Genomic DNA, 13,134 nt, shown 5'->3' with positions numbered 1-13,134 from the left:
CTGTCTTTTCTGCTAGGATATCCATCCAGTCAACTTTGGCCAGCTCCTCCCTCATGGCTCCATAGTTTCCCCTGTTCAACTGCAACACTGACACCTCCGAGCTGCCCTTATCCTTCTCAAATTGCAGATAAAAACTATCATATTATGATCACTAGCTCCTAATGGCTCCTTTACTGCAAGATCGCTTATGAAATCCTGTTCATTACATAACACTAAATCCAGAATAGCCTTGTCCCTGGTCGGCTCTCGTACAAGTTGTTCCAAGAATGCATCCCGTAGGCACTCTACAAACTCCCTATCCTGTCGTCCAGCACCAACCTGATTCTCCCAGTTCACCTGCAAGTTGAAATCCCCCATAACTACTGCGACATTACCTTTGCCACATGCCAATGTTAACTCCCTATTCAACTTGCACCCAATATCCATGCTACTGTTTCAACACCTAGTTATGGAGGCAGCATAGAAGTGCTCATCTCATTCTAATCCTCTCATTACATTCCCCTCCCACACACACTGACCAATAGGTTCCTTAACAACACATAAGGTGCGGGAGGAACTCAGCAGGTCAGGCAGCATGTACGGAGGGGTATTAACGGTTGACTTTTCAGTCCGAGACATTTCATCAGGACTGGAAAGAAAAGAGAAAGAGACTAGAATAAGAAGGGTGGGGGGGGGGGGGGAAGGCGGGGAAGGAATTCAAGATCGCAGTCATTATGTGTTCCTTAAGGATTTTTAGGTTTATGCAGTCCATTTAGTCTATAATTCACCTAAACATCTAGCTGTTCCCAATGACATTTCCCAGTGAAAAACACATGTGCACTTTATCTTATTTACAGTAAACCTTGAAGAAATAATTACCTTGTATTGTAAACTAGAAATAGACCAAATCTTCTTTCATGTGTATTTAGCAATGAAACAATCTACTGGGTATAAACTGAAAATTAGCCCATTACATGAAACTACCACTGGACCATTAAATAGTCAACACTTGATTTTTAATCATTTTAACCCCTCTGATGAAAGGTCATTGGCTTGAAAAGTTAACTCTGTTTCTCTCTCGCTAGCATTTTCTGTGCTTATTTCAGATTACTGTTTGCAAAAACTCATTGTTACCTGGTTGGGCAGTGGAAAGGAAATAAAGAAAGAAAGCATACATATAAATCTGAGAATTGTGCAGGAACAACACAGTCTGATAATTAGGTTTAAATGTCCAGAGATGATGTAAGGAAAATGTGTAAATCTAATAGAAAAAATGTTGTTATAATGTCCAGCATTACTTTTCAAGACCCATCCATTTCTTAATGACAATAAAAACATAAGGCATAGGAGCCTAATTATGTCATTCAGCCCATCAAATCTGCTCACCACTCTATCATGGCTGATTTATTATCCCTCTCAAACCCATTTTCCTGTTTCTTCCCATAACCTTTAACACCTTTACTAATCACAGAACTATTAAGCTTTGTTTTAAATACACCCAATGACTTGGCTCCACAGCCGTCTGTGGCAAAGATTCACTGCCCTGATCACCACCTAACAGTCAGAAATATTACCTCCAAAACCAAAAATTGTGTAGTTTGATGCCCCATTCCAGAACCACAAAACATATTAAATATTTACACTGAAAACGTTTAAAAGTACATGGCAAATGGAGCTATACTCATTATTGAGAATGCCTAAAACTGAACCACACAGAAACAGTAACTTGGAAATATAAAATTCTATTCATACAGCAAAGTCCCAGGAGTATCCAAGAGAATCTCACTCTCCAGACACAGTCTCCCATGATACCTAACAGATACCACAGTGCATCCGGGGACGACTACATTCGATGGCAGTCTTTATTATCATCTATGTATGCAAAGAAAAGAACAAATCCATCATTTTTTAAGGGTTAGACAGAGATGTGTATTGCCATATAATGTGTAAGTTCAACATTCTAATGTGTATTCTAAAGTTTATTGGATTCAATTTGATACGTTGAAAAGATGGGATTTGAAATTTTGCTTCTGATTTGCTTGCCATAGCCTGATTATTACAGCATTTTATTGTAGAATGCATACAATTGAAGCCTTACCTATTTTGTGGTACAAAACACTGCATTCATAAATTATACTTAAAAATGTAATTATCTTATAGTCATACTGAACTCATTTATAGTTTATTCAACCCTCTGTCATTTGGTGCCAAGGATGCCCTTCCAATCTGTTTTTAGTACATGCAAGCTGAATCATAACCTCTCGAGAATACTTCTCTCTGCTCAATGCAGTGAGGTCAGACTTCTGAAAATTATGAGAGTTAAGGATTGTTCTGGAGTTAAGACATTATGGATTAAATAAAATGAGAACCAGTTTTCAAAAAATAAAACCTATACAAAATTCTCTAAAAGTGGCATCACAGGTAAATAGGGTAGTAAAGAGAGCTTTTGGTACATTGGCCTTTATAAATCAAAGTATTGAGTATAAGAGTTGGAATGTTATGGTGAGGTTGTATAAGGCATTGGTGAGGCCGAATTTGGAGTATTGTGTGCAGTTTTGGTCACCTAATTACAGGAACGATATTAATAAGGTTGCGAGAGTGCCAAGAAGGTTTACAAGGATGTTCCCGGGACTTGAGAAACTGAGTTACAGAGAAAGGTTGAATAGGTTAGGACTTTATTCCCTGGAGTGTAGAAGAATGAGTGGAGATTTGATAGAGGTATATAAAATTATGATGGGTATAGATAGAGTGAATGCAAGCAGGCTTTTTCCACTGAGGCTAGGGGAGAAAAAAACCAGAGGTCATGGTACTGGGTATCTGGATTTTGTACTTGGGCTTTTGGAACAGACACCTGTATTCAATATTTAGAGATTCTGAAGTGTGCTACCACTGATTATATGTAATTTTGTAAATTGACCTGACAATATTCAAAATGTTAAAGAACTGAAAATGTAGTTGATTGTTTATTATTATCTTTGTGCTGGAGAAGTATAAAACATCGTGTTAGGAGAGTAAGATTCTCCTGGGCTCCCTTCCCTGAAGATCTGCTGTATGAATAAAGAAGGTTATATTTTCCAGCTACAGCTTCCATGTGGCCCAGTTTTAGTCAGTCACAACAGTATCAAATATTGTATGTTTCACTGCCAATATTCATACACCAGTGAGATGTTGGAAAATCAGAATCATTCTCATTAATGGCTGAAAATCAACTTATGCATTCAATTAAACCTTTGACTAGGGTGAGCATTACAATCCAATTATAATTAGTCACTAGCAATAAAGAATGAAATTGACCGTGAACTTTCTGTGACAATTATTGCATTTGCATTTGTTTCCTTTCTTGAAGATAGCCATGATTATTACTTGAGCCATCATATTCAACCCAGTCACAGGACGTGAGTTGATGAATTACTAAATGATATTTTCTTCTATCGAGTTTTAGAACTTCAAAAAGGATCACTCTCTGCTTCCAAGGTGTTCAGGGGCTGTAACAAAAAGATTGCTGTGTTATAGAAGTAAGTGACAAAGTTATACTTTTCATTCACATTCTTTTAATGTGTTCCCTTCTCTGAGGATCATCAACTTGTCAGGGTGGGGAGGCTTGTGAGTTTCTCGGATCCCAAGAACGATGCTCTCTGGAATTTAGCTCCTGCTAGGGTCACCCATGGTGGTCAGGTCAAAGATAAAGAGAAATCCAACCGAGACCTCAACGATGGAGCTGGCGGAAGATGATGACACATCACAACAGCAGTGAAGATGGAGGAAGGTTGCAGCAGTGAAGGGTCTTTAGTTGTCTTGCATGCCATGCCACTGGATCCTGACCCTGACCTGTCAAGGACCGTGTGAGGGCTGCCCATGCATCAGCCTCTCCACATTAGCAAAATCACGCACAGGTGTTCTCCATTAAGGGAATACCCCCTTGGGAGAACATTAGAATCAACACCAGTGATCACACTGCTAATGAGTTCCATACAGAAAGAGTTACCTGTCTTTCACCTCTGCTCTTCACTCTCAGTGGGATGGGCCCTTCAGATTTAGGACGTAGATGGTCCTGAGCACACTAAGGAAACTGTTCATGTCATGATTAATTCTATTGGTCATCAAGGGTTATAAATAAACTGCAAAATAACCAGCTGCAACAAATTAAGGACAATAGAAGTAAACAAAACAAATGTCTTTATTGTTGCCTTGTGTGGAAGGAGTAGAGGCCACTATATTGTGAGACTCTTGTCAAGATGGCAATGGCAACACACAGCAACGTTTTGCGGGCTGCTTACAAAAATTCAACATACCTCCTCTGAACTACTTACTGTCACTGCAATCCGCAGCCTGTATTTTCCCTTTAAAGTAATGTACTTTCAAGTGGTCTAACAAACTAGCAATTTTGCGATATCCAGAAGGACTTGGCAGACTCAACTCTCAGGAAAACTTGTAAGACTCCTGTAAGTGGACAAAGGTCCATTGCTATAGCCGGAAGAGAGAAAGGGTGGGAAGGCTTCAAGCCGGGTTAAGACAGAGGGGTGTAAAACTCTCTCTACTCAGTATCTTGTTTGCAAATGTACAGTCTCTAGAGAACAAGATCGAGAACATAAGGGCAAGATTGCTGAATTGGAGAGAAATAAGGACAGGCCAGATGTGGCAGTCAGACTCGAGGGCTTATTGATCTGCTGGATGGACCGGACTACTGATTTGAAGAGAGCAAAGAGTGGGGTTCTGTGTTTCATGCTAAACACGTCATGGTACTTGGACCTAGCAGTCTTGTTGCACTCTTGTTCTCCCAATCTGGACCGTTTCATGATTAGTGCCATCCATTATATTTACCGAGAGCATTATCCTCCATGGTACTCAGCATAGTTTACATACTGCCAATGGCTGATGTTAAGCAAGCACTCGATGTTTTGAATGTTGTGATTAGCAACAAGAAACAGTCAACCCCGACACCTTTCAAATCATTGCGAGGGACTTCAATCAAGCTTGCTTGAAAAAATGTCCGCACTATTGTCAACAACATATCAGCTGCAACACAAGGGGACCCAATACACTTGACCACTGTTATACTACCATCAGGAATGTTAACTGTTCCATTTCGAGACTGCATTTCAGGAAATCTGAACATCTGCTGTCCTTCTCCTCCTACTTGCTACAGGCAAAGTCTAAAGTGCAAGGCTCCAGCAGTAAAGACAGCAAAGATGTGATCACGGGAGGCAGACTGTTTCGAGTCAGTGGACCGGGCCATGTTCAAGGACTCATCAGAGGATCTGAACGACCATGCCACAGTTGACACAGGCTTTATAAAGTTAGTTATGGATGAGATTGTTCCCATGTAGCGGTTAGTGCAATGCTATTGCAACTCAGGATGTTCTGAGGTTCAGAGTTCAATTCTGCTACTGTTCTGTAAGGATTCTCCGAGGAATACATGGGTTTTCTCTGGATCCTCTGGTTCCCTCCCCCAGTCGGAAGATGTACCAGGTAGGTTACATAGTCATTGTAAATTGTCTCGTGATTAGGTTAGTGTTAATTGGGGTTGTGGGGTTGCTGGGGCAGTGTGGCTCGAAGGACTGAAAGGCCACTGTATCATCAAATTAAATAAAATCATTTAGAACCTTCCCCAATCAGAAGCCCTGAGTGAACCAAGAGATCTGCAGACTGCTGAGCGCCAGATCAGTCGCATTCAGGTCTGGTGACCAAGTAAAATACAAGAGGTCCAGTTACGACCTCCAGAAAGCCATCTCACATAAGAATGCTTGACAGCTGTGGCAGGGCTTGAACGCTATCACCCCCTACAAGGTAAAACCAAATGACATATGTGACAAGCAACACACACAAAATGCTGGTGGACCACAGCAGGCCAGGCAGCATCTATACGGGGAAGCGCTGTCGATGTTTCGGGCCGAGACCCTTCGTCAGGACATATGTGACAATGAGGTTTCACTCCCCCATCAGGTCAATGTCTTTTACGCTCGCTTTGACCAACAAAACATGGAGGCATCTTCACTAGCTCCCACAGCACCCGGCAACCCTGAGATTTCAGTATCTAAGGCCAACATGAGTGTGAACCCACGGAAAACATCTAGTTCAGATAGGGTATCTGGCCAAATACTGAAGTCCTGTGCTGATCAACTGGTTGGAGCGTCCACTGATATCTTTCACCTTTTGCTTTGACAGTCTGAGATACCCACCTGCTTCAAGGAGGTTTCAATTATATTGGTGCCCAAGAAGAATGTGGTAACCTGCCCCAATGATTATCATTCAGTGGCACTTATGTCCACTGTGATGAAGTGCTTTGAGAGGCTGGTGATGAAACATATCAAATCCTGCTTGAGGAGCAAATTGACAGCAGATGCTATTTCTCTTCACTCAACCCTGGAGTATCTGGACAGTGATGATCTTCATTGACTATAGCTCAGCATTCAATACGATCATCCCCTCAAAACTAATCAATAAGCTCCAGGAACTAGTCCTCAATTCCTCCTTGTGCAACTGGATCCTCAATTTCCTCACTAACAGAGCCCCAGGCAGTTCTGCTTGGAAAGACTATCTTCTCCACAATCACCATCAGCACTGGTGCATCACAAGGCTGTGTGCTTAGTCCCCTGCTCTACTTGATTTATGCTTATGACTGTGAGGTTAAGCACAGCTCCAATGCCATGTTTAATTTTGCTGATGACATCATTGTCATTTGGCTGATTCAAAGGTGGTGATGACTCAGCATATAGGAGGACAATTGAAAATCTGGCTGAGTGGTGCCACAACACCAGCATTTCACTCAATGTCAGCAAAACCAAGGAGCTGATTATTGACTACCGGACAGTCCTCAGCAGGGGACTAGAGATAGAGAATGTCATCAAATTTAATTTCTTCGGCGTTATCTTTCAGAGATTCTGCCCTGGGTCCAGCTGTAAGTGCCATTGCAAAGAAAACATGCAGCACATCTACTTTCTTAGAAGTTTGCAAAGATTCTGCATGTCATCAAAAACTTTTTCAATGCACGGTGGGAACACTATTGCCCTGAATGGAAAAGCTCTCTTCTCGCTACTACCTTCAGGAAGGAGGTACAAGATACTCAGGAGCCATAAGACCAGGTTCAGGAACAGATATTACCTCTTAACCATCTGGCTCTTTAACCAAAGGAGATAACTTCACTCAGCCTCACTCACCCCACACTGAACAGTTCCCACAAACTATGGACTCACTTTCAAGGACTTTTCATCTCATGTTCTTGATATTTATGGCTTAGTTCTTTATTATTACTACTTTGTTTGCTTTTATCCTTTGTGTATTTGCACAGTTTGTTGTCTTTTGTGCATTGGTTGTTTGTCTTGTTTGGGGTTTTGCATTGATTTAATTGTGTTTCTTTGTATTTACTCTGAATGCCCACAGGAAAATGAATCTCAGAGTTATATATGGTGACATATATTGTTAAAGAAATTACTTTGAACTTTGTTTTTACAACCACCATTTTGTGAACTATTGTTCTTGCTCAGGGATGGCGAGATCAAAACAACTGAAACCAAACATAACAAAGCCCCTTGTGAATATGTGGTGCAAACTTATGGAAGACCAATCTGTGTCTATCAACTGAAGTAAACTAACTGAGCCCAGTGTCTGACTTGAACTGGCGTGACTCAGGGAAAGCAAGAGATTGACGTCAGAGGCAATGGGGTAATTGTCTTTGTGCTATTTCCTTAGGGCATAGAGCTAGAACCAATGAAAAATGGATGAAGATTAGTCAGATAAACTAGAACCAATGGAATTGGAGTATGACAGTACAGAACTGACAAGAAAAGAGACTAATAATGAAGGATTTTGGATCTCGAGCAGTAAGAAGTCTGCAGACAATCATATGGAAGACCCCTCTATACCAGAGACAGAGAGGGCGGATGGATGATTTAACCAACAAGAGATCTTCTGTTTCAGTGTTATAAGTTGGAGCAGGTGACTGAGTACTGATATAGAAGGAACAACAGCATTCAGAAAACCAAATTGTTGGCCAAGGAGCAACATAATTTTTGTATTGATACAATAAAATGCAACTTTTGAATTACTTATGATTCACATGGTCACTTACCTAACCTAGGGTAGTTGACTGAGGTAAGGGTCAACAGTTCTCTGCAAAATACTGGATCTTCTGTGCTATTTGCAAGTCCTATTTATGTTGGATCTCTGATTTCAGGTGGCTGAAAGGAATAGTGTTTCATTAGTAGCAAAGCAATACCATTTTTACAAAACCATATTAAACATAGAAATTAGGGGCAAGAGTAAGCCATTGACCCTTTGATGCCACTTCACCATTTAAGTTGATCATGGCTGATTTTCCATATTCAATACCTTGTTCCTGCATTTGAAACTGATATGTGTAAAGTTAAAAGGTGGGGGGAAGGGAGGGAGAAACACAAGGTGTTAGGGTGAAACTGGAAGGGGGAGGGGTGAAGTAAAGAGCTGGGAAATTGATCGGTGAAAGAGACACAGACTGGAGAAAGGGGATTCTGATAGGAGAGGCCAACAGGCCATGGAAGAAAGAAAAGTGGTGAGAAGCAACAGAGGGAGGTGATGGGCAGGCAAGGAGATAAGATGACTGAGGGAAAAGGGGATAGGGAATGGTGAAGGAGAGGTGGGCGGGGGGTGGGGGACCGTTACCAGGTTCAAGAAATCAATGTTCATGACATCAGGTTGGAGGCTACCCAGACGGAATATAAGGTGTTGTTCCTCTAAGCTGAGTATACCCTCATCATGACAGTGGAAGAGGCCATGGATAGATATATCAGCATGTCATCAGGTTTATTTCTCCAGCCTTGCTGAAGGGTCTAGGCCCAAAACATCAACTGTACTCTTTTCCATAAATGCTGCCTGGACTGCAGAGTTCCTCCAGCATTTTGTGTGTTGCTTGGATTTCCAGCATTTGCAGGTTTTCTCTTGTTTCTGTATAGAGATTTCTTCTTTCAGAGTATAATGAATCTCTGGAATTTTCTGCCCAGGAAGCTAGATCATAAAACATAGAAAATTACAGTGCAGGAATAGGCCATTTAACCTAGAATGTCTGCGTTGACCAAGATGCTAATCTAAATTAAACCCTTCTGCCTTGCAGATGGTTTATATTGCTCTGTCCCTGCCTTTCATGTGTCTGTGTAGATGCCTCTTACATGTTACTATCATCTGTACTTCCACCATCTCTTCTGGTAGTGTTTTCCAGGCACCTACCATTCTCTGTGTAAACAACTTGCCTTCCAAATCTTGTTTAATCCTGCCCCTCCCGGTTTAAATCAATGCCCTCTAGTGTTTGACATTTCCTCCCTTGGAAGAAAGCTCTGACAATCTACTCTATCCTTGCCTCCCATAATTTTATCTACTTCTATCAGGCCACCACACCTCCATGCTCCACCCTTAGCTTCTTACGCTCCAGAAACAATTCAAATTTGTCCAGCCTCTCCTTATAGCAAATGCACTTCAATATACAGAAGGCAAGATCCTGGTGAACCTCTTGTGTTCGTTGCCCCCCTCTGAAAATCTTCCACATCTCTCCTATAGTGTGGCAATCAGAACTGCTCATAATACTGCAGATGTGGCCTAACAAAAGTTTTATACAGCTGCAACATGAATTCCAATTTTTTACATTCAGTGCTCTCACGGATGAATGCAGGCATGCCATTGGTTACCACCCTATGAACTTGCATTAGTACTTTCAGGGAGCTATGGACTTGGACCCAAAATCCCTCTACATATCAATGCCCCTAAGGGTCCTGACATTTACTGTATAATTTCCTGGTGCATTTCAATTCCCAAAATACTTGTACAGATTAAACTTGATCTGCCATTTCTCTGCCAAATTTCCAACTGATGTGTGTCCTTATGTATCTTCTGACAACTTTCTAGCCACAATTCCATCAATTTTCATGTCTTCTGCAAACTTACTGATCAAACCATCTACATTTTCATGCAGATCATTAGTCTATATTACAAACAACAGAGATCCTAGTGCTAATCCTCATGAAACCACATTGGCCATTTCCTGCAGTTAGTAAAACATGCCTCCACCGCTGCCTTTGTCTACTCAAAGTTCGATGTTCAAAGTTAAATTTATTATCAGAGTGCATACATGTCACAACATACAACCCTGAGATTCTCTTTCTGAGGGCATACTCAGCAAATCTATAGAACAGTAGCTGTAAACAGGATCAGTTTGTACAAACTGTACAACTGCAAATATAAATAAATAGCAATGAATAACAAACACGAAATAACAAGGTAAATGGTCCTTAAATTGCGACCATCGGTTGCGAGAATGTCAGAAGTAGAATGATTGTAGTTATTCCCTTATATTCAAGATTCTAATGATTGAGGGGCAGTAACTGTTCTTGAACCTGGTGATGCGAATCCTGAGGCACTTGTACCTTCTACCTGGCAGCAGTGAGAATAGAGCATGGCCTGGGTGGTGACGATCTTTGATGATAGACGCTGCTTTTCTACGGTGATGTCTCATGTAGATGTGCTCTTTGGTTGGGAGGGCTTTACCTGTGATGTGCTGGGCCAAATCCATTACCTTTTGTAGGACTTTCTGCTCAAAGGTGTTGGTGTTCCCATCCCAGGCCATAAGGCAGCCAGTCAGCACCCTTTCTACCACACATCTATAGAAGTTTGCCAAGGTTTTTGATGACAAGCTGAATCTCTGCAGATTCCTGAGGAAGTAGAGGCTATAGCCAAACAAATTTTGGGCCCAATTTACTAATTCACTGAGTCCCATGTGACTTAATCTCTTTCACAAACCTACCAGAAGAGACTTTGTCAAATACTTTACTAAAATCCATATAGACAACATCCGTTGCCCTACACCTAACAATCACCTCCATCACTTCATCAACAAACTCAATTAAATTTGTCAGACATTACCTCCCCTGTACAAAGCCATCTCTAATAAGTCCCTGCTTTTCTAAATGCAAGTAAATTCTATCTTTGAGAATCTTCCTCCAATAATTTTCCTACCAACAATGTAAGGCCTATAATTTCTTGTTGTCCTTCTTAAACAAAGGGACAATATTGGTTATTCTCCTGTTTTCTGGTGCATTGCCAGGAGCTAAAGAAGATACAAAGATTTCTGTTAAGACCCCATCGATCTCCTCCCTTGCTTCTCTCAGCATCCAGCATCCATCATCAAAGATCCTCACCACCCAGGCCATGCGCTATTCTCACTGCTGCCAGGGCATCCCATCATGCCCTGGGCATTTATCCACCTTACTGTTTTTCAAGAGACAACACCTCCTCCTTCCTATTATAAATATTTTCAACAGAACTCTCCTTCCTCTTGCCACCATCCATTTCCTTCTTGGTAAATACCAATGCACAGAACTCATTAAGGAACTCACCAGGGTCTCCATGTATAAATTCATTCTCTTGTCCTAGAGTAGAGTCGTCCTTTTCCTGGCTACCATCATGCTCCTGAACAGCAAGGCAAATATGAGGGGCTGAGTGGCCTCTTCCAGCTCCCTTTTGGTGTTCTTTTGCTTTCTCTCCATATCCCTTGATCTCTTCAGCCATTGGTACCAGATCTATTGCTTTCTTGAATCTATTTAAAATATTGCCCTCAGACAATGCATTTTGTGGAAGAGAATTCCATTAATTTACCATGCTTTGGGTGAAGATTTTCTTTCACTCAGCTCAGTTCTGCATGATCTGCCCCATGCCCATAGGATGTCACCTGACTTTTCCAACATTGAGAATAGCCTTCCTGCATCTAATATGTATATTACCATAACAATTTTAGTATTTTGATGGGGTCATCCTTCATTCTAGCAGATGTTTTCACTGACATCTTCAACATCTCCCTGAGCAGCGCCATCGTTCCAACGTGCTTCAAGGCTGTCACCATCGCCCCCGTGCCGAAAAAGTCTTCAGTGTCCTGCTTCAATGAGTACTGTCCCGTTGCACTCACATCCATCATCATGAAGTGTTTTGAGAGGCTCATCATGAGGCATGTCAAGACCCTGCTGCCCCCCTCACTGGACCCCCTGCAGTTTGCGTACCGTCCCAACCGCTCAACAGATGACGCCATTGCCACCACCCTCCACCTGGCCCTAACCCACCTGGACAAAAAAGACATGTATGTTTGAATGCTGTTCATAGACTTCAGTTCAGCATTCAACACAATCATTCCTTGGAAACTGATTGGAAAGCTGAGCCTACTGGGCTTGAACACCTCCTTCTGCAACTGGATCTTAAACTTCCTGACTGGAAGACCTCAGTCAGTCTGGATCGGGAGCAGCATCTCCAACACCATCACACTGAGCATGGGGGCCCCCCAGGGCTGTGTGCTCAGTCCACTGCTGTTCACTCTGCTGACCCATGACTGTGCTGCAACACACAGCTTGAACCACATCATCAAGTTCGCCAATGTCACAACTGTGGTGGGTCTCATCAGCAAGAACAATGAGTCAGTTTACAGAGAGGAGTTGCAGTGGCTAACGGACTGGAGCAGAGCCAACAACCTGTCTCTGAATGAACAAAACAAAAGGGATGGTTGTTGACTTCAGGAGGACACAGAGCAACTACTCTCTGCTGAACATCGACAGCTCCTCATCAAAGATCGTTAAGAGCATCAAATCTCTTGGTGTTCACTTGGTGGAGAATCTCACCTGGTCCCTCAACACCAGCTCCATGGCAAAGAAAGCCCAGCAGCGTCTCTACTTTCTGCGAAGGCTGAGGAAGGTCCAGCTCCCACCCCCCATCCTCATCACATTCTACAGGGGTTGTATTGAGAGCATCCTGAGCAGCTGCATTACTGCCTGGTTCGGAAATTGCACCATCTCAGATCGCAAGACCCTGCAGCGGATAGTGAGGTCAGCTGAGAAGATCATCGGGGTCTCTCTTCCTGCCATTAGACATTTACTCCACACACTGCATCCGCAAAGCAAACAGCATTATGAAGGACCCCATGCACCCCTCATACAAACTCTTCTCCCTCCTGCCATCTGGGAAAAGGCACCAAAGCATTTGGGCTTTCACAACCAGACTATGTAACAGTTTCTTCCCCCAGGCTATCAGACTCCTCAATACCCAGAGTCTAGACTGACAACAACTTACTGCCCTCTACTGTGCCTATTGTCTTGTTTATTATTTATTGTAATACCTGCACTGTTTTGTGCACTTTATTCAGTCCTGGGCAGG

Source organism: Hemitrygon akajei, chromosome 1, assembly GCF_048418815.1.
Source record: "Hemitrygon akajei chromosome 1, sHemAka1.3, whole genome shotgun sequence".
Classification (NCBI taxonomy): domain Eukaryota; kingdom Metazoa; phylum Chordata; class Chondrichthyes; order Myliobatiformes; family Dasyatidae; genus Hemitrygon; species Hemitrygon akajei.
Note: the sequence above shows the minus strand (reverse complement) of the source record.